Below are 20,705 nucleotides of genomic sequence, written 5' to 3' on the forward strand. Positions count from 1 at the left end.
GTATTTGCTAGCCTGGAAAGCTGTTGCTCAGCCTCATCTGCCCATGGCACTGCTGGCACAGGCGCACAGAGACTCGTATATCTTGATTCCTTTGCCACCTCAAACTTCAAACGTAGCCTAGGGGGTGTTTGTCAGGTGCCTGCCACAGCCCTGACCTGAATATGCAAACGTCTCAGGATATCTCTTACCAAAAACGGGCTAGCCTGGAAAGCTGTTGCTCAGCCTCATCTGCTCATGGCACTGCTTGCACAGGTGCTCAGAGACTGGGGCTGCTTGCTTGCCTTGCCATCTAAATCCTCAAACGTAACCAAAGGGTCCCTGATGGGTGCCTCCATCAGACCTGACCTTAATATGCGACCATCTCAGGGTATCTCGTACCAAGAAGGGGCTAGCCTGGAAAGCTGTTGTTCAGCCTCATCTGCCCATGGCACTGCTCGCACAGGCGCACACAGTCTGGGGCTGCTTGCTTGCCTTGCCACCTCAAACTTCAAACATAACCAGGGAGTCCCTGCCGGTTGCCTCCAGGAGCCGTGACCCGAATAGGTGAACTTGTCCAGATAGCTTCCACCCAGAAGGGGCTAGCCTGGAAAGCTGTTGCTCAGCCTCATTTGCTCATGGCACTGCTCGCACAGGCTCCCAGAGACTGGTGTATCTTGCTTGCCTTGCCACCTCAACCTTAGCATAGGGGGTCTTTGCCTGGCGCCCGCCGCACCCCTGTCCCGAATATGCGAGCGTCTCAGGTTATCTCTTACCAAGAAGGGGCTAGCCTGGAAAGCTGTTGCTCAGCCTCACCTGCCCATGGCACTGCTCGCACAGGCGCACAGAGAGACTAGTGCTGCTTGCTTGCCTTGCCACATCAAACTTCAAACGTAGCCCGGAACTCTGTGCTTTGTGCCTCCAGCGTCCATGCTCCCAAAAAGCGAACTTCTCCATATAGCCTGCACCCAGCACGGTCTAGCCCAGAAAGCTGTTGCTCAGCCTCACCTGCCCATGGCACTGCTCGCACAGGTGCACAGAGAGACTGGGGCTGCTTGCTTGACTTGCCACCTCAAACTTCAAACGTAGCCCAGGGATCCCTGCCAGGTGCCTCCAGCAGACCTGCACTGAACATGCGAACATCTCCAGATAGATCGCACCCAGAAGGGACTAGCCTTGAAAACTGTTTCTCACCCTCATTTGCGCATGGCACAGAGACTGGGGCTGCTTGCTTGCCTTGCCACATCAAACTTCAAATGTAGCCTAAGGGGTTCTTGCTCGGGGCGTCCCGCAGCCCTCACCCAAATTTGTGAATGTCTCACGATATCTCTTACCAAGTATTGGCTAGCCCACAAAGCAGTTGCTCAGCCTCACCTACCCATGGCACTGCTCGCACAGATGCACAGAGACTGGGGCTGCTTGCTTGCCTTGACACCTCAAACTTCAAACATAGCCCGGGGATCCCTGCCGGGTGTCTCCAGCAGACCTGTACTGAAAATGCGAACGTCTCAGGATATGTCTTACCAAGAAGGCGCTAGCCTGGAAAGCTGTTGCTCAGCCTCATCTGCCCATGGCACTGCTTGCACAGGCGCCCAGAGACTGGGGCTGCTTGCTAGCCTTTCCACCTCAAACTTCCAACTTAACTTATGAGGTTTTTCCCGGGCGCCTCTCTCAACTCTGAACCTAATATGCGAGCGTCTCAAGATATTCTATGCCAAGAAAGGTCTAGCCTGGAAAGCTGTTGCTCAGACTCCTCTGCCCATGGCAGTGCTCGCACAGATGCACGGAGACTGGGGCTGCTTGCATGCCTTGCCAACTCAAACTTCAAACATAGTTTAGGGGATATGTGACAGGCACCTGTCGCAGCCCTGACTCGAATATGCGAGCGTCTCAGGATATCTCTTACCAAGAAGGGGCTAACCTGTAAAGATGTTGCTCAGCCTCATCTGCCCATGGCACTGCTCGCACAGGTGCTCAGAGACTGGGTCTGCTTACTTGCCGTGCCACCTCAAACTTCAAACATATCCTAGGGGGTCTTTGCCATGCCCCTCCCACAGCCCTGACCTTAATATGCGAACGTCTCAGGATATCTCTTACCAAAAAGGGGTTAGCCTGGAAAGCTGTTTCTCAGCCTCATCTGCAATTGGCACTGCTTGCACAGGCGCCCAGAGTCTGGGGCTCCTTTCTTGACTTGCCACCTCAATCTTCAAACGTAACCAGGGGGTCCCTGACGGGTGCCTCCAGCAGCCCTGCAAAGAATATGCGAACGTCTCCAGATAGCTCGCACCCAGAACGGGCTAGCCTGGAGAGCTGTTACTCATCCTCATATGTTCATGGCACTGCTCGCACAGGTGCACACAGAGACTGGGGCTGCTTGCTTGCCTTGCCACCTCAAACTTCAAACGTATCTCGGGGCTCCCACCCCTATCCCTCCGCAGCCCTGCACTGAAAATGCAAACAACTCAGGTTATCTATTACCAAGAAGGGGTTAGCCTGGAAAGCTGTTGCTCAGCCTCATCTGCTCATGGCACTGATTGCACACTTGCTCAGACACTGGGGCTGCTTGCTTGCCTTGCCACCTCAATCTTCAAACGTATCTTGTGGATCCCGGCCGGGTGCCTCCAGCAGACCTGCACCAAAAATGCGAACGTCTCCAGATAGCTTCCACCCAGAAGGGGCAAACCTGGAAAGCTGTTGCTCAGCCTCATCTGCTCATGGCACTGCTTGCACAGGTGCTCAGAGACTGGGGCTGCTTGCTTGCCTTGCCATCTAAATCCTCAAACGTAACCAAAGGGTCCCTGATGGGTGCCTCCATCAGACCTGACCTTAATATGCGACCATCTCAGGGTATCTCGTACCAAGAAGGGGCTAGCCTGGAAAGCTGTTGTTCAGCCTCATCTGCCCATGGCACTGCTCGCACAGGCGCACACAGTCTGGGGCTGCTTGCTTGCCTTGCCACCTCAAACTTCAAACATAACCAGGGAGTCCCTGCCGGTTGCCTCCAGGAGCCGTGACCCGAATAGGTGAACTTGTCCAGATAGCTTCCACCCAGAAGGGGCTAGCCTGGAAAGCTGTTGCTCAGCCTCATTTGCTCATGGCACTGCTCGCACAGGCTCCCAGAGACTGGTGTATCTTGCTTGCCTTGCCACCTCAACCTTAGCATAGGGGGTCTTTGCCTGGCGCCCGCCGCACCCCTGTCCCGAATATGCGAGCGTCTCAGGTTATCTCTTACCAAGAAGGGGCTAGCCTGGAAAGCTGTTGCTCAGCCTCACCTGCCCATGGCACTGCTCGCACAGGCGCACAGAGAGACTAGTGCTGCTTGCTTGCCTTGCCACATCAAACTTCAAACGTAGCCCGGAACTCTGTGCTTTGTGCCTCCAGCGTCCATGCTCCCAAAAAGCGAACTTCTCCATATAGCCTGCACCCAGCACGGTCTAGCCCAGAAAGCTGTTGCTCAGCCTCACCTGCCCATGGCACTGCTCGCACAGGTGCACAGAGAGACTGGGGCTGCTTGCTTGACTTGCCACCTCAAACTTCAAACGTAGCCCAGGGATCCCTGCCAGGTGCCTCCAGCAGACCTGCACTGAACATGCGAACATCTCCAGATAGATCGCACCCAGAAGGGACTAGCCTTGAAAACTGTTTCTCACCCTCATTTGCGCATGGCACAGAGACTGGGGCTGCTTGCTTGCCTTGCCACATCAAACTTCAAATGTAGCCTAAGGGGTTCTTGCTCGGGGCGTCCCGCAGCCCTCACCCAAATTTGTGAATGTCTCACGATATCTCTTACCAAGTATTGGCTAGCCCACAAAGCAGTTGCTCAGCCTCACCTACCCATGGCACTGCTCGCACAGATGCACAGAGACTGGGGCTGCTTGCTTGCCTTGACACCTCAAACTTCAAACATAGCCCGGGGATCCCTGCCGGGTGTCTCCAGCAGACCTGTACTGAAAATGCGAACGTCTCAGGATATGTCTTACCAAGAAGGCGCTAGCCTGGAAAGCTGTTGCTCAGCCTCATCTGCCCATGGCACTGCTTGCACAGGCGCCCAGAGACTGGGGCTGCTTGCTAGCCTTTCCACCTCAAACTTCCAACTTAACTTATGAGGTTTTTCCCGGGCGCCTCTCTCAACTCTGAACCTAATATGCGAGCGTCTCAAGATATTCTATGCCAAGAAAGGTCTAGCCTGGAAAGCTGTTGCTCAGACTCCTCTGCCCATGGCAGTGCTCGCACAGATGCACGGAGACTGGGGCTGCTTGCATGCCTTGCCAACTCAAACTTCAAACATAGTTTAGGGGATATGTGACAGGCACCTGTCGCAGCCCTGACTCGAATATGCGAGCGTCTCAGGATATCTCTTACCAAGAAGGGGCTAACCTGTAAAGATGTTGCTCAGCCTCATCTGCCCATGGCACTGCTCGCACAGGTGCTCAGAGACTGGGTCTGCTTACTTGCCGTGCCACCTCAAACTTCAAACATATCCTAGGGGGTCTTTGCCATGCCCCTCCCACAGCCCTGACCTTAATATGCGAACGTCTCAGGATATCTCTTACCAAAAAGGGGTTAGCCTGGAAAGCTGTTTCTCAGCCTCATCTGCAATTGGCACTGCTTGCACAGGCGCCCAGAGTCTGGGGCTCCTTTCTTGACTTGCCACCTCAATCTTCAAACGTAACCAGGGGGTCCCTGACGGGTGCCTCCAGCAGCCCTGCAAAGAATATGCGAACGTCTCCAGATAGCTCGCACCCAGAACGGGCTAGCCTGGAGAGCTGTTACTCATCCTCATATGTTCATGGCACTGCTCGCACAGGTGCACACAGAGACTGGGGCTGCTTGCTTGCCTTGCCACCTCAAACTTCAAACGTATCTCGGGGCTCCCACCCCTATCCCTCCGCAGCCCTGCACTGAAAATGCAAACAACTCAGGTTATCTATTACCAAGAAGGGGTTAGCCTGGAAAGCTGTTGCTCAGCCTCATCTGCTCATGGCACTGATTGCACACTTGCTCAGACACTGGGGCTGCTTGCTTGCCTTGCCACCTCAATCTTCAAACGTATCTTGTGGATCCCGGCCGGGTGCCTCCAGCAGACCTGCACCAAAAATGCGAACGTCTCCAGATAGCTTCCACCCAGAAGGGGCGAACCTGGAAAGCTGTTGCTCAGCCTCATCTGCTCATGGCACTGCTTGCACAGGTGCTCAGAGACTGGGGCTGCTTGCTTGCCTTGCCATCTAAATCCTCAAACGTAACCAAAGGGTCCCTGATGGGTGCCTCCATCAGACCTGACCTTAATATGCGACCATCTCAGGGTATCTCGTACCAAGAAGGGGCTAGCCTGGAAAGCTGTTGTTCAGCCTCATCTGCCCATGGCACTGCTCGCACAGGCGCACACAGTCTGGGGCTGCTTGCTTGCCTTGCCACCTCAAACTTCAAACATAACCAGGGAGTCCCTGCCGGTTGCCTCCAGGAGCCGTGACCCGAATAGGTGAACTTGTCCAGATAGCTTCCACCCAGAAGGGGCTAGCCTGGAAAGCTGTTGCTCAGCCTCATTTGCTCATGGCACTGCTCGCACAGGCTCCCAGAGACTGGTGTATCTTGCTTGCCTTGCCACCTCAACCTTAGCATAGGGGGTCTTTGCCTGGCGCCCGCCGCACCCCTGTCCCGAATATGCGAGCGTCTCAGGTTATCTCTTACCAAGAAGGGGCTAGCCTGGAAAGCTGTTGCTCAGCCTCACCTGCCCATGGCACTGCTCGCACAGGCGCACAGAGAGACTAGTGCTGCTTGCTTGCCTTGCCACATCAAACTTCAAACGTAGCCCGGAACTCTGTGCTTTGTGCCTCCAGCGTCCATGCTCCCAAAAAGCGAACTTCTCCATATAGCCTGCACCCAGCACGGTCTAGCCCAGAAAGCTGTTGCTCAGCCTCACCTGCCCATGGCACTGCTCGCACAGGTGCACAGAGAGACTGGGGCTGCTTGCTTGACTTGCCACCTCAAACTTCAAACGTAGCCCAGGGATCCCTGCCAGGTGCCTCCAGCAGACCTGCACTGAACATGCGAACATCTCCAGATAGATCGCACCCAGAAGGGACTAGCCTTGAAAACTGTTTCTCACCCTCATTTGCGCATGGCACAGAGACTGGGGCTGCTTGCTTGCCTTGCCACATCAAACTTCAAATGTAGCCTAAGGGGTTCTTGCTCGGGGCGTCCCGCAGCCCTCACCCAAATTTGTGAATGTCTCACGATACCTCTTACCAAGTATTGGCTAGCCCACAAAGCAGTTGCTCAGCCTCACCTACCCATGGCACTGCTCGCACAGATGCACAGAGACTGGGGCTGCTTGCTTGCCTTGACACCTCAAACTTCAAACATAGCCCGGGGATCCCTGCCGGGTGTCTCCAGCAGACCTGTACTGAAAATGCGAACGTCTCAGGATATGTCTTACCAAGAAGGCGCTAGCCTGGAAAGCTGTTGCTCAGCCTCATCTGCCCGTGGCACTGCTCGCACAGGCGCCCAGAGACTGGGGCTGCTTGCTAGCCTTGCCAACTCAAACTTCAAACGTAGCCTAGGGCGTCCTTGCTTGGGGCCTCCCGCAGCCCTCACATGAGTATGCGAAGGTCTCACGATATCTCTTACCAAGTATTGACTAGCCTGGAAAGCTGTTGCTCAGCCTCATCTGCCCATGGCACTGCTCGCACAGGCGCACAGAGACTGGGGCTGCTTGCTTGCCTTGCCACCTCAAACTTCAAACATAGCCCGGGGATCCCTGCACGGTGTCTCCAGCAGGCCTGCACTGAAGATACGAACGTCTTAGGACATCTCTTACCAAGTACTGGCTAGTCTGGAAATCTGTTTCTCAGCCTCATCTGCCCATGGCACTGCTCGCACAGGCGCACAGAGACTGGGGCTGCTTGCTTGCCTTGCCACCTCAAACTTCAAACATAGCCCAGGGGTCCCTGAAGGGTGCCTCCAGCAGCCCTGCAACGAAAATGCGAAAGTATTTCGAAAGGTCGCACCCAGAAAGAGCTAGCCTCGAAAGCTGTTGCTCAGCCTCATCTGCTCATGGCACTGCTCGCACAGGCGCACAGAGACTGGACTGCTTGCTTGCCTTGCTACCTCAAACTACAAACGTTGCAGGGGCTCCCTGACGGGTCCCTCCAGCAGCCCTGCACCAAAAATGGGAACGTCTCAGGATATCTATTACCAAGAAGGGGCTAGCCTGGAAAGCTGTTGCTCAGCCTCATCTGCCCATGGCACTGGTCGCACAGGCGCACAGAGACTGGGGCTGCTTGCTTGACTGCCTTGCCACATCAAACTTCAAACATAGCCCGGGGATCCCTGCCGGGTGCGTCCAGCAGACCTGCACTGAAGATGCGAACATCTCCAGATAGATCGCACCCAGAAGGGGATAGCCTTGAAAAGTGTTTCTCAGCCTCATCTGCCCATGGCCCTGCTCCCACAGGCGCACACAGAGACTGGGGCTGCTTGCTTGTCTTGCCACCTCAAACTTCAAACGTATTTTAGGGGGTCCTTGGCGGGGGCCTCACGCAGCCCTGACCCGAATATGCAAACGTCTCAGGACATCTCTTACTAAGAAGGGGATATCCTGGAAATCTCTTGCTTGGCCTCATCTGCCCATGCACCTGCTCACACGGGCGCACAGAGACTGGGGCTGCTTGCTTGCCTTTCCACCTCAAACTTCAAACAAATCCCGGGTGTACCTGTCGGGTGCCTCCAGAAGCCCTGCACCGAAAATGCTAAAGTCTCTGGATAGCTCGCACCCAGAAAGGGCCAGCCTGGAAATCTGTTTCTTAGTCTCATCTGCCCATGGCTCTGCTCGCACAGGCGCACAGAGACTGGGGTTGCTTGCTTCCCTTGCTACCTGAAACTTCTAACGTAGCCTAGGTGGTCTCTGCGGGTGCCCGCAACAGCCCTGACCTGAATACGCAAACATCTCAGGATATCTCTTACCAAGAATGTGCTAGCTTGGAAAGCTGTTGCTCAGCCTCATCTGCCCATGGCACTGCTTGCACAGGCGCACAGAGAGACGGGGGCTGCTTGCTTGCCTTGCCACCTCAAACTTCAAACGTGGCCTAGGGGTTCTTTGCTGGGCGCCCACCGCACCCCTGTCCCGAATATGCGAGCATCTCAGGATAACTCTTACCCAGAAGGGGCTAGCCTGGAAAGATGTTGGTCAGCCTCATCTACCCATGGTACTGCTCGCACGGGCGCACAGAGACTGGGGCTGCTTGCTTGTGGAGTCCTGTCTGGACGAGAGGGGACATAGCTTGGTGCGGTGAGCAACCCAGGTTCCGATCTGGAAGTGAGCCTTGGGAGCGGCTGACACGGAACCCTGCCGGGAAGGCAGAGCGACGAGCTCGGGACACTGGAGCAGAGGGAATGTGACCGTTTCCTGCCACACTGTCACTTCCTTCCTGCCACGTTGTTGTTTCCTGCCACAGTACTTTATTCACTTCGAGATGCAGCTCTGCACCAATCACAACGAGTTGCAGTAGCTTTGCCTATATATGGGTTGGGGTTTTAACCATTCAGGTGCTGTAATAGTTTTGCTATATAAACCTTGTTTTTGCTGACTAATAAAAGTGAACGATCATACTCATATTGGGGTCACATCGTTACAACGTTTCCGTAACCCACGCCTACATTTGGTAGCAGCAGATGGACAGTTTCCCTGCAGGAGTCCCTCGGTCTGCGGTGAGCAGCTAGAGAGGGGGCGTGGGAGTAACGGCTGGGAGGGTCCTGCCTGGGTGCGAACGCGCAGGGCAGACACGGACGGCCGACTCCCAGGAATTTTCGAGCCACACTCGGGCTGCCTGGCGCAGCTAAAATTTAACGTGGAGGCCGTGGTCGCAGGCATGGAGGTGGATGCTGCGGCAACGTTGCTCGTCGGTATTCTCTCTAAGAGAGGAATAGATGCAACGGCAAAGCAACTCATGAAGTTGATTAAACTGGGGCAACGATGGGGTCACTTTGCGGATACCCCGCTACTGTTTTCCATCTCGGAATGGCAAGAGTTAGGAGAGACTATGTGGGAAAGGACAATAACGGGGGAGGACAAGGAAGAAAAGGAGATAAAAGCCGTCCGCGAGCTCTGGCGAACAGTATTACAGACCTTAAAATCCATGAAAGCTGAACGAGAGGTGGCGTGTGCTGCATCTCAGATGCTAGCTCAGGAGCCCGGGAAAGATCACGCGCCTAAGCCTGGGACATTATCATGGGTTTTCGGGCTACCTGCCGTTAGAGGGATGACTGGGATCACTTGTAACACAATTGCCGAGATTCGAGCGAGTGCGAGCACGGTTCCGGTCTGGGCGCAGTGGGGGGGGCCCACCGGAAGTTGCTGCCAGAGACATCAACTCGAAATGCGAGCCGGACGCAGTAGTACGACCACCTCCGGGGAGCGGGGAGGAGTCGGGTGCGGAAGTGCGACTGTCTTCCGAAAGAGGGGAGGAGCGGCTGCCTTCCGGAAGAGGGGAGGAGCGGCTAGTACCACCCCCAGAGGGGGAGGGAGAAGGGGCGTGGCTTACGACATCAGCCCCTCCTGGGGCACGGCCTGCAACATCGGCCCCTCCTCTCTGTCCACCCCTGCCATCTTCCAGTGAGGCGTCTCCACTCCCGACGCCCTCTGATGGCAGCCAGAATGAATTGCAAGGAAAAAAAGCATGCGATCTTTTGCAGTCAGTTTTGCAGAGTCTTCAAGACATGAGCTTGCAGTTCCAGCATATGTCAATCGTTACCAACCCCCCACACCGGGAAAATGAGGCTTCCTCTCTGAAATGTTTAGCTGGGCCTCCGGCACCGATCACACCTACCCGCTGGAGCGGTGTTATAAGAGATGCCATCCTAGATGGACAGTGGAACGTTGCCACCATTATGAGAGATACACAAGCCTTAGCCTGTCCTGTGGTACAGGTTAATGGATGACAATCGTAAGTACGGGTGTTTGGCCGGAGGAGTGGCCACTAAGTGTTCCCACAACGGCTATCACAGGGGTGGGGGGACACTCCACTCCCATGATGAGCCAATACCCTGTGCAAATAACCTTTCCTGAAGGGCAGGATGTCAATTTAAAGGTCTATGTCATGCAGCTGCCCGAAACTCTTTCAGCCCTAATTGGGCGCGACGTTTTGAGTCAAATTGGAGTTGTACTAACTACTACCCCTTTTTAGTTATGGGCACTGGCGAGCAGTCGCCCAACCCACCACTAACCTGGCTTTCCAACGAACCCGTGTGGGTTGACCAGTGGCCCATGACAGAAGAGCGACTGCAAATAACAGGCAATTGGTAGCAGAACAACTCGCTGCAGGCCACATCAAGCCTTCAGTCAGCCCATGGAATACCCCCATTTTCGTCATTCCAAAAAAGAGCGGCAAATGGCGCCTCTTACACGACCTACGTAAGATTAATGAGCAGATGCAACCCGTGGGAGCTGTACAACCTGGAATGCCATCACCTGCTATGCTTCCGTTGGGTTGGCACGTGATCGTTGTTGACCTAAAAGACTGTTTTTTCACTATACTTTACATCCGCGGGACACTCAACGGTTTGCCTTTTCGATACCGGTAACCAACAAAGCAGCACCTTCAGAGCGATATGAGTGGGTTGTCTTGCCGCAAGGCATGAGAAACTCACCCACGCTGTGTCAACTTTATGTGGCTTGGGTCTTAGCTCCACTCAGGGAGCAATGGCCGAATACAATCATTTATCATTATATGGATGACATCCTCTGCTGTCAACAGGAAGCGTTCAATGACGATTACTTGACACAGCTGAGTACTGTTTTAGCCAGCAAGGGCCTTGTCATTGCCCCGGAAAAGGTTCAGCGATCTGCACCATGGAAGTATTTGGGGTGGCGCATCTCTGACGCTAAGATCCAACCACAGAAGGTGGAGTTAGCGACAAATTTGCGCACATTGACTGATGTACAGACTTTACTTGGAGATATCCAGTGGGTGCGCAACTGTGCTGGTATTTCCAATGCTGACATTGCACCATTGACATTACTACTACGTGGCTCACATCCCAGCACAGCAGTCACCCTACCACAGACGCAACAAGCAGCTTTGCAACACATCGTACAGAAGCTTCAAACAGCTTGGACTGCTAGGCGATTGCTAACCCTACCTGTTTCCTTGCTTATTTGTAACCCTTCAGAGTCACCATATGCCCTTGTTTGTCAGTGGCAAAACAAGAAGGGGGAGACTCCTTCCTGTACAGCATCGTTGAATAGTCCTGATTTTGCCACTGACAAGCCTATTAGGGGCGATGATCCATTTTACATACTAGAATGGGTGTTTTTAAGTGTGCAGCCAAAGACTAGTACACAGACACGATCAGAAGCTGTGGGAGAGCTAATCAAAAAAGGTAGGACGAGGATAGTGGAAATATCAGGGGAAGAGCCGCAGGACATCAGTATACCGGTCAAAGCAGCAGATTTGGAATGGTGGTTGAGGCATGCTCTACCCATACAGGAAGCTCTGTTAGGCTATGATGGGAGGATACATTCCCGACAGCCGAAAGGGAGATTGTGGCAGTTCTTGAAGCGTAATCTATGGCTTGACAAGTCCAGAGTTCAGGAGAAGCCGCTGGCCGAAGGAAACACAGTGTATACAGATGCAGACAGGAGGCTGCGTAAGGCAGTTTGTGTTTGGCAAGAAGGGGGCCAGTGGTGTCATCATATGATACAAGGACAGGATGGAGATTCGCTGCAAATTTTAGAGCTGACTGCCGTGGTCTGGGCTTTAACTAATTGGTTAAATGAGCCTTTAAATGTTGTAACTGACTCCCTTTATGTAGCCGGGATAGTGCCTCGAATACCGGATGCCTTGCTTAGGGAGGCAGTCAATCCTAGATTAGGCAAGCTGTTTATCCAGTTGCGGACCGTACTGTCTCAACGGGCCGTACCTTGTTGTGTCATTCATGTGCGTAGCCACCAACGGGATCTGGGACTAGGGCACGGCAATCAGATTGCTGACAACTTAGTCAGTCCCGCATGCCCTGTGCCTCCAGTAGACAAGTTTCAGCAGGCCAGACAGAGTCATGAGAATTTTCACCAAAATGCAAGAGGTCTGCGAAGGCAATTTGGACTGACAGAGAATGAGGCTCGTTATATTGTACAGGCCTGTCCTAAGTGCGGAAACCAAGGACCAGGTATAGGCCAAGGAGTAAATCCAAAAGGGCTACGGGCACTTGCGCTGTGGCAGATGGACGTCACGCACTTCTCCGAATATGGGCGACTGAAGTACATGCATGTCACAATAGACACCTTTTCGAAAATGATATGGGCCTCTGCTTTACCTGGGGAGAAAGCGCAACATGTTTGTAAACATCTGCTTTCGTGTTTTGCAGTACTGGGGGTCCCTGAAGAAATTAAGACCGATAATGGACCTGCCTATGTCAGTCAAAAGCTGAGATCATTCTTGTTGACGTGGGGAATTAAGCACACCTCGGGAATTGCGCATTCTCCGACAGGGCAAGGCCTCATAGAGCGCACTGATCGTGTGCTGAAAGACTACTTAGATAAACAGCGAGGAGCTGAAACAGAAGCGCAATCAAGGTTGCATCGAGTTCTTTTTACTTTAAACTATTTGTGCCTTATGGGTGATCAGGAGGCACCGCCTGTTGTGGTGCATCACCAGAACTTAAAATTCAATAGTGCAACGACTTTACTGCGGTTTCAAGTGATCTATAGAGACCCGACTACTGGAGAATGGGCTGGACCCGTACCAGTGATATTTAACGGTCGAGGTTATATGTGCGTTTCCACAGATCGCGGTCCAGTCTGGGTGCCTAGCCGAGCCGTGAAGCCTGCTTTGAATCAGCAAGACAAGTTAGCCAAGGAGCAACAAGCAGACTCTCACGAGTAGAGCAATGAAGTAGAAGTAACCTGAATAGAGGGAGGAGTATATAAGTGGTTACCAGGAGGTACTTGTCACCGATAGCACCTGTGATGTTTTGTGAGATCTGTAAGCCTCGGGTTTTATGTAACTGTTGCACTTGCTAACCATAGCGGCGGCGTTGAATATCGTTTGCGAAGCATCGGTGTGATCAGTGCCTTTAATAGGGCGCAGCGTAGCTCGCGCTTTAATTGTTATAAAGCTCAAGACAAAAGGAAGCTATGCTTATCTCTGTAGCCGCTTGAAGTAAGTAAGGTTAGCAAACCAGAGAGTTAAAACCGTATGGGTAAGTAGTTCTTTTAATATAGCCAAAGTAAGTTAGTGCCTGCTGTTTGGACCGTCCCCAAAGCGGAGGGGGAAAGACGAGAGTGCGATGCTTACATCAGTTTTGAAGGGAATGGCAGGAAAACGAGTGGTTACCCTGTTAGCCGTACTCTTTACATGTTGTCAGATTATAGTAGGCGAAGAAACCCTTTACCGCATAGAGCCCCGACAAAATCTATGGGTTACCTGGGTGAACAAAACGGGCCAATCAGCATTTTGTTTGTCTCTTGCTTCCGCAACAGAATCTTTTCGCACCTGTCTAATAGGAGTACCTAGTTACAATGTTACTCATTTTACTAATTATAGTGCAGGCAGATGTACAAAGGAGATTCAAGTGAGTAATTGCAGTGCCAAACTCATACAAGGTCTGAATCGCACATTGCCCTGGGATCCTCAAGAGTTGAACTTGCTAGGATCGATGAGGATTGGTAACACAACCAAAAACTGGACTCAAACTTGTTTTGTATTTGCAGGGCCTGCTATTGCTAGGCCTAACCATCGCCATGTCTTCAACCAGTCAGGGTGGGCCAATGTCACAGAATCACAGAATCACAGAATCACAGAATCACAGAATAGTAGGGGTTGGAAGGGACCTCTGTGGGTCATCTAGTCCAACCCCCCTGCCGAAGCAGGGTCACCTACAGCAGGCTGCACAGGACCTTGTCCAGGCGGGTCTTGAATATCTCCAGAGAAGGAGACTCCACAACCTCCCTGGGCAGCCTGTTCCAGTGCTCCGTCATCCTCAGAGGGAAGAAGTTCTTCCTCATGTTCAGACGGAACTTCCTGTGCCTCAGTTTGTGCCCATTGCCCCTTGTCCTGTCACTGGGCACCACTGAAAAGAGCTTGGCCCCATCCTCCTGACACCCACCCTTCAGATATTTGTAGGCATTTATAAGGTCCCCTCGCAGCCTTCTCTTCTTCAGGCTGAACAAGCCCAGTTCCCTCAACCTCTCCTCGTAGGGGAGATGCTCCAGTCCCCTCACCATCCTCGTAGCCCTCCGCTGGACTCTCTCCAGTAGCTCTTCATCTTTCTTGAACTGGGGAGCCCAGAACTGGACACAGTACTCCAGATGAGGCCTCACCAGGGCAGTGTAGAGGGGAAGGAGAACCTCCCTCGTCCTGCTGGCCACACTCTTCTTGATGCACCCCAGGATTCCATTGGCTTTCCTGGCAGCCAGGGCACACTGCTGGCTCATGGTTAACCTGTCGTCCACCAGGACACCCAGGTCCCTCTCCGCAGAGCTGCTCTCCAGCAGGTCCACCCCAAGCCTGTACTGGTGCATGAGGTTGTTCCTCCCCAGGTGCAGGACCCTGCACTTGCCCTTGTTGAACCTCATCAGGTTCATCTCTGCCCAGCTTTCCAGCCTATCCAGGTCACGCTGAATGGCAGCACAGCCTTCTGGTGTATCTACCACACCTCCCAGTTTGGTGTCGTCAGCAAACTTGCTGAGGGTACATTCTAACTCTTCATCCAGGTCGTTGATGAAGAAATGTCACTCCAATTGCTTCTTATTATGACTATCAGGGCCACACTAGAGCTGTCACCTTCTTTGGTACCAACGATACGAACAAAAGAAGCCCCCAAAGTCTGGGCGCCTACGGGATGGAAGGTGGTTTTCCCTTGTGGAATAATGCTACGCCTAAAGCCTTGCCTCCTGACATGTTTTTAATCTGTGGCGACAGGGCATGGCAAGGAATTCCTCGTAACCTGTTACTTAGGTCAGCTGACATTGCTAGCTCCAGATCGACAGTGGTGGAAGAAGGTAACAACTCATCCCAAACGAGGTGTTACGGGTCTTCCTCCTAACTGCGATGATCGAATCACTCACCCAAGTACCACCGAGCGAGTATTTATGGCATTATTAGTGCCCGGTGCCGCCGCCGGCGCAGCGTTAAACCACCTAGGGAAATTGACATGCTGGGCAGAGAAGCAAGCCAGTGTTACCACAAAAGTCTTGCAATCCCTGCTAGAAGATCAGAGAAGTCTACGACATGCAGTATTGCAAAATAGAGCCACAATTGATTTTTTACTGCTGGCCCAAGGACATGGTTGTGAGGATTTTGAAGGCATGTGCTGTATGAATTTGTCCGATCATAGTAAGTCCATCCACAAGCAATTACAATGGCTCGAACAGTACAGCAATCGAATACAACAAAACCAGGGATTTTTTGATGGATTTCTCACCTCGCTCTTTGGTAATCTGCCCGCTTGGCTTAACAATTTAATTATAGAAATTTTGCGCATATGTATCGTGTTACTTGCTGTTGGAATTATAATATGTATTTGCTTTAGCTCTCTTAAAAGGGCTCTCTCCAAGATGACGAAGCAAACCTGGCTTGCTCAAAAACAAGAAGGGGGAATTGTGGAGTCCTGGCTGGACGAGAGGGGACATAGCTTGGTGCGTTGAGCAACCCAGGTTCCGATCCGCAAGTGAGCCTTGGGAGAGGCTGACACGGAACCATGCTGGGAAGGGAGAGAGACGAGCTCGGGACACTGGAGCAGGGGGAACGTCACCGTTTCCTGCCACACTGTCACTTCCTTCCTGCCACGTTGTTGTTTCCTGCCACAGTAGTGTTTTCACTTCGAGATGCAGCTCTGCACCAATCACAACGAGTTGCAGTAGTTTTGCCTATATATGGGTTGGAGGTTAAACCATTCAGATCCTGTAACAGCTTTGCTATATAAACATTGATTTTGCTGAATAATAAAGGTGAACGATCATACTCATATTGGGGTCACATCGTTACAACGGATGCGTAAAAAACGCCAACACTTGCTTACCTTGTCACCTAAATTTTCAAACATAGCCCAGGAATCGCTGCCGGGTGCCTCCAGCAGACCTGCACAGAAGATGCGAACATCTCCCGATAGATTGAACCCAGAAGGGACTAGCCTTGAAAGCTGTTGCTCAGCCTCATCTGCCCGTGGCACTGCTCGCACAGGCGCACAGAGACTGGGTCTGCTTTCTTGCCTTGCCACCTCAAACTTCAAACGTACCCTAGGGGTGTCTTTGCCGGTTGCCTGACGCTCCCTGTCCAAAATGTGCGAGCGTCTCAGGATATCACTTACCAAGAAGGGGCTAGCCTGGAAAGCTGTTGCTCAGCCTCATCTGCCCATGGCACTGCTCGCACAAGCGCACACAGGCTGGGGCTGCTTGCTTGCCTTGCCACCTCAAACTTCAAACATAGCACGGGTGTCCCTTCCAGGTGCCTCCAGCAGCCCTGGCCCAAATATGAGAACGTCTCCAGATAGCTCGCACCCAGAAGGGGCTATCCTGGAAAGCTCTTGCTGAGCCTCTACTGCTCATGGCACTGCTCGCACAGACGCACAGACACTGGGGCTGCTTGCTTGCCTTGCCACCTCTCACTACAAACGTAGTCTGGGACTCCCTGCGGGGTCCCTCCAGTAGCCCCGCACCGAAAATGCGAACGTCTCAGGATATCTCTTACCAAGAACTGGCTAGCCTGGAAAGCTGTTCCTCAGCCTCATCTGCTCAAGGCACTGCTCACACAGATGCACAGAGACTGGTGCTGCTTGCTTGCCTTGCCACCTCAAAATTCAAACATAGCCCAGGGGTCCCTGAAGGGTGACTCCAGCAGCCCTGCACCGAAAATGCGAAAGTCTCCGTATAGCCCGCACCCTAAAGGGGCTAGCCTGGAAAGCTCTTGCTCAGCCTCATCTGTCCATGGCACTGCTCGCACAGGCACACAGAGACTGGGGCTTCTTGCTTGTCTTTCCACCTTAAACTTCAAACATAGCCAGGGTGTCCCAGGCGGGTGCCTCCAGCATCCCTGCACCGAAAATGAGAACGTCTCCAGATATCTCTTACCAAGTATTGGCTAGCCTGGAAAGCTGTTTCTCAGCCTCATCTGCCCATGGCACTGCTTGCACAGGCGCCCAGAGACTGGGGCTGCTTGCTTGCCTTGCCACCTAAAACTTCAAACGTAGTCCGGGGCTCCCTGCCTGGTCCATCCAGCAGCCCTGCACTGAAAATGTGAACGTCTAGGTTTATCTCTTACTAAGAAGGGGTTAGCCTTGAAAGCTGTTGCTCACTCATCTGCCCATGGCACTGCTCGCACAGGCGCACAGAGACTGGGGCTGCTTGCTTGCCTTGCCACCTCAAACTTCCAACGTAGACTAGGGGTTCTTTGCTGGGCGACCACCGCACCCCTGTCCCGAATATGCCAACAATCTCAGGATATCTCTTACCATGAATTGTTTAGCCTGGAAAGCAGTTGCTCAGCCTCATCTGCCCATGGCAAAGGTCGCACAGGCGCACAGAGAGGCTGGGGCTGCTTGCTTGCCTTGCCAGCTCAAACTACAAACGGATCCTAGGAGGTCCTTGGTGGGGGCCTCTGGAAACCCTGACCCGAATATGCGAACGTCTCAGGATATCTCTTACCAAAGAGGGGATAGCCTGGAAAGCTATTGCTCAGCCTCATCTGCCCATGACACTGCTCGCACAGGCGCACAGAGAGACTGGGGCTGCTTTCTTGCCTTGCCACCTCAAACTTCAAACTTATCATAGGGGGTCCTTGCCGTACCCCTCCCGCAGCCCTGACCAGAATATGCGAACGTCTCACGATATATCTTACTAAGTATTGGCTAGCCTGGAAAGCTGTTGCTCAGCCTCATTTGCCCATGGCACTCCTCGCACAGGCAGGCGCACAGAGACTGGGTCTGCTTGATTGGCTTGCCACCTAATTTTTCAAAAGTAGCCCGGGGATCCCTGCGGGGTGCCTCCAGCAGACCTGCACTGAAGTTGCGAACGTCTTAGGATATCTCTTACCAAGTATTAGCTAGCCTGGAAAGCTGTTGCTCAGCCTCATCTGCCCATGGCACTGCTCGCACAGGCGCACACAGTCTGGGGCTGCTTGCTTGCCTTGCCACCTCAAACTTCAAACATAACCAGGGAGTCCCTGCCGGTTGCCTCCAGGAGCCGTGACCCGAATAGGTGAACTTGTCCAGATAGCTTCCACCCAGAAGGGGCTAGCCTGGAAAGCTGTTGCTCAGCCTCATTTGCTCATGGCACTGCTCGCACAGGCTCCCAGAGACTGGTGTATCTTGCTTGCCTTGCCACCTCAACCTTAGCATAGGGGGTCTTTGCCTGGCGCCCGCCGCACCCCTGTCCCGAATATGCGAGCGTCTCAGGTTATCTCTTACCAAGAAGGGGCTAGCCTGGAAAGCTGTTGCTCAGCCTCACCTGCCCATGGCACTGCTCGCACAGGCGCACAGAGAGACTAGTGCTGCTTGCTTGCCTTGCCACATCAAACTTCAAACGTAGCCCGGAACTCTGTGCTTTGTGCCTCCAGCGTCCATGCTCCCAAAAAGCGAACTTCTCCATATAGCCTGCACCCAGCACGGTCTAGCCCAGAAAGCTGTTGCTCAGCCTCACCTGCCCATGGCACTGCTCGCACAGGTGCACAGAGAGACTGGGGCTGCTTGCTTGACTTGCCACCTCAAACTTCAAACGTAGCCCAGGGATCCCTGCCAGGTGCCTCCAGCAGACCTGCACTGAACATGCGAACATCTCCAGATAGATCGCACCCAGAAGGGACTAGCCTTGAAAACTGTTTCTCACCCTCATTTGCGCATGGCACAGAGACTGGGGCTGCTTGCTTGCCTTGCCACATCAAACTTCAAATGTAGCCTAAGGGGTTCTTGCTCGGGGCGTCCCGCAGCCCTCACCCAAATTTGTGAATGTCTCACGATATCTCTTACCAAGTATTGGCTAGCCCACAAAGCAGTTGCTCAGCCTCACCTACCCATGGCACTGCTCGCACAGATGCACAGAGACTGGGGCTGCTTGCTTGCCTTGACACCTCAAACTTCAAACATAGCCCGGGGATCCCTGCCGGGTGTCTCCAGCAGACCTGTACTGAAAATGCGAACGTCTCAGGATATGTCTTACCAAGAAGGCGCTAGCCTGGAAAGCTGTTGCTCAGCCTCATCTGCCCATGGCACTGCTTGCACAGGCGCCCAGAGACTGGGGCTGCTTGCTAGCCTTTCCACCTCAAACTTCCAACTTAACTTATGAGGTTTTTCCCGGGCGCCTCTCTCAACTCTGAACCTAATATGCGAGCGTCTCAAGATATTCTATGCCAAGAAAGGTCTAGCCTGGAAAGCTGTTGCTCAGACTCCTCTGCCCATGGCAGTGCTCGCACAGATGCACGGAGACTGGGGCTGCTTGCATGCCTTGCCAACTCAAACTTCAAACATAGTTTAGGGGATATGTGACAGGCACCTGTCGCAGCCCTGACTCGAATATGCGAGCGTCTCAGGATATCTCTTACCAAGAAGGGGCTAACCTGTAAAGATGTTGCTCAGCCTCATCTGCCCATGGCACTGCTCGCACAGGTGCTCAGAGACTGGGTCTGCTTACTTGCCGTGCCACCTCAAACTTCAAACATATCCTAGGGGGTCTTTGCCATGCCCCTCCCACAGCCCTGACCTTAATATGCGAACGTCTCAGGATATCTCTTACCAAAAAGGGGTTAGCCTGGAAAGCTGTTTCTCAGCCTCATCTGCAATTGGCACTGCTTGCACAGGCGCCCAGAGTCTGGGGCTCCTTTCTTGACTTGCCACCTCAATCTTCAAACGTAACCAGGGGGTCCCTGACGGGTGCCTCCAGCAGCCCTGCAAAGAATATGCGAACGTCTCCAGATAGCTCGCACCCAGAACGGGCTAGCCTGGAGAGCTGTTACTCATCCTCATATGTTCATGGCACTGCTCGCACAGGTGCACACAGAGACTGGGGCTGCTTGCTTGCCTTGCCACCTCAAACTTCAAACGTATCTCGGGGCTCCCACCCCTATCCCTCCGCAGCCCTGCACTGAAAATGCAAACAACTCAGGTTATCTATTACCAAGAAGGGGTTAGCCTGGAAAGCTGTTGCTCAGCCTCATCTGCTCATGGCACTGATTGCACACTTGCTCAGACACTGGGGCTGCTTGCTTGCCTTGCCACCTCAATCTTCAAACGTATCTTGTGGATCCCGGCCGGGTGCCTCCAGCAGACCTGCACCAAAAATGCGAACGTCTCCAGATAGCTTCCACCCAGAAGGGGCGAACCTGGAAAGCTGTTGCTCAGCCTCATCTGCTCATGGCACTGCTTGCACAGGTGCTCAGAGACTGGGGCTGCTTGCTTGCCTTGCCATCTAAATCCTCAAACGTAACCAAAGGGTCCCTGATGGGTGCCTCCATCAGACCTGACCTTAATATGCGACCATCTCAGGGTATCTCGTACCAAGAAGGGGCTAGCCTGGAAAGCTGTTGTTCAGCCTCATCTGCCCATGGCACTGCTCGCACAGGCGCACACAGTCTGGGGCTGCTTGCTTGCCTTGCCACCTCAAACTTCAAACATAACCAGGGAGTCCCTGCCGGTTGCCTCCAGGAGCCGTGACCCGAATAGGTGAACTTGTCCAGATAGCTTCCACCCAGAAGGGGCTAGCCTGGAAAGCTGTTGCTCAGCCTCATTTGCTCATGGCACTGCTCGCA

This window comes from Opisthocomus hoazin, chromosome W, assembly GCF_030867145.1.
Source record: "Opisthocomus hoazin isolate bOpiHoa1 chromosome W, bOpiHoa1.hap1, whole genome shotgun sequence".
NCBI lineage: Eukaryota > Metazoa > Chordata > Aves > Opisthocomiformes > Opisthocomidae > Opisthocomus > Opisthocomus hoazin.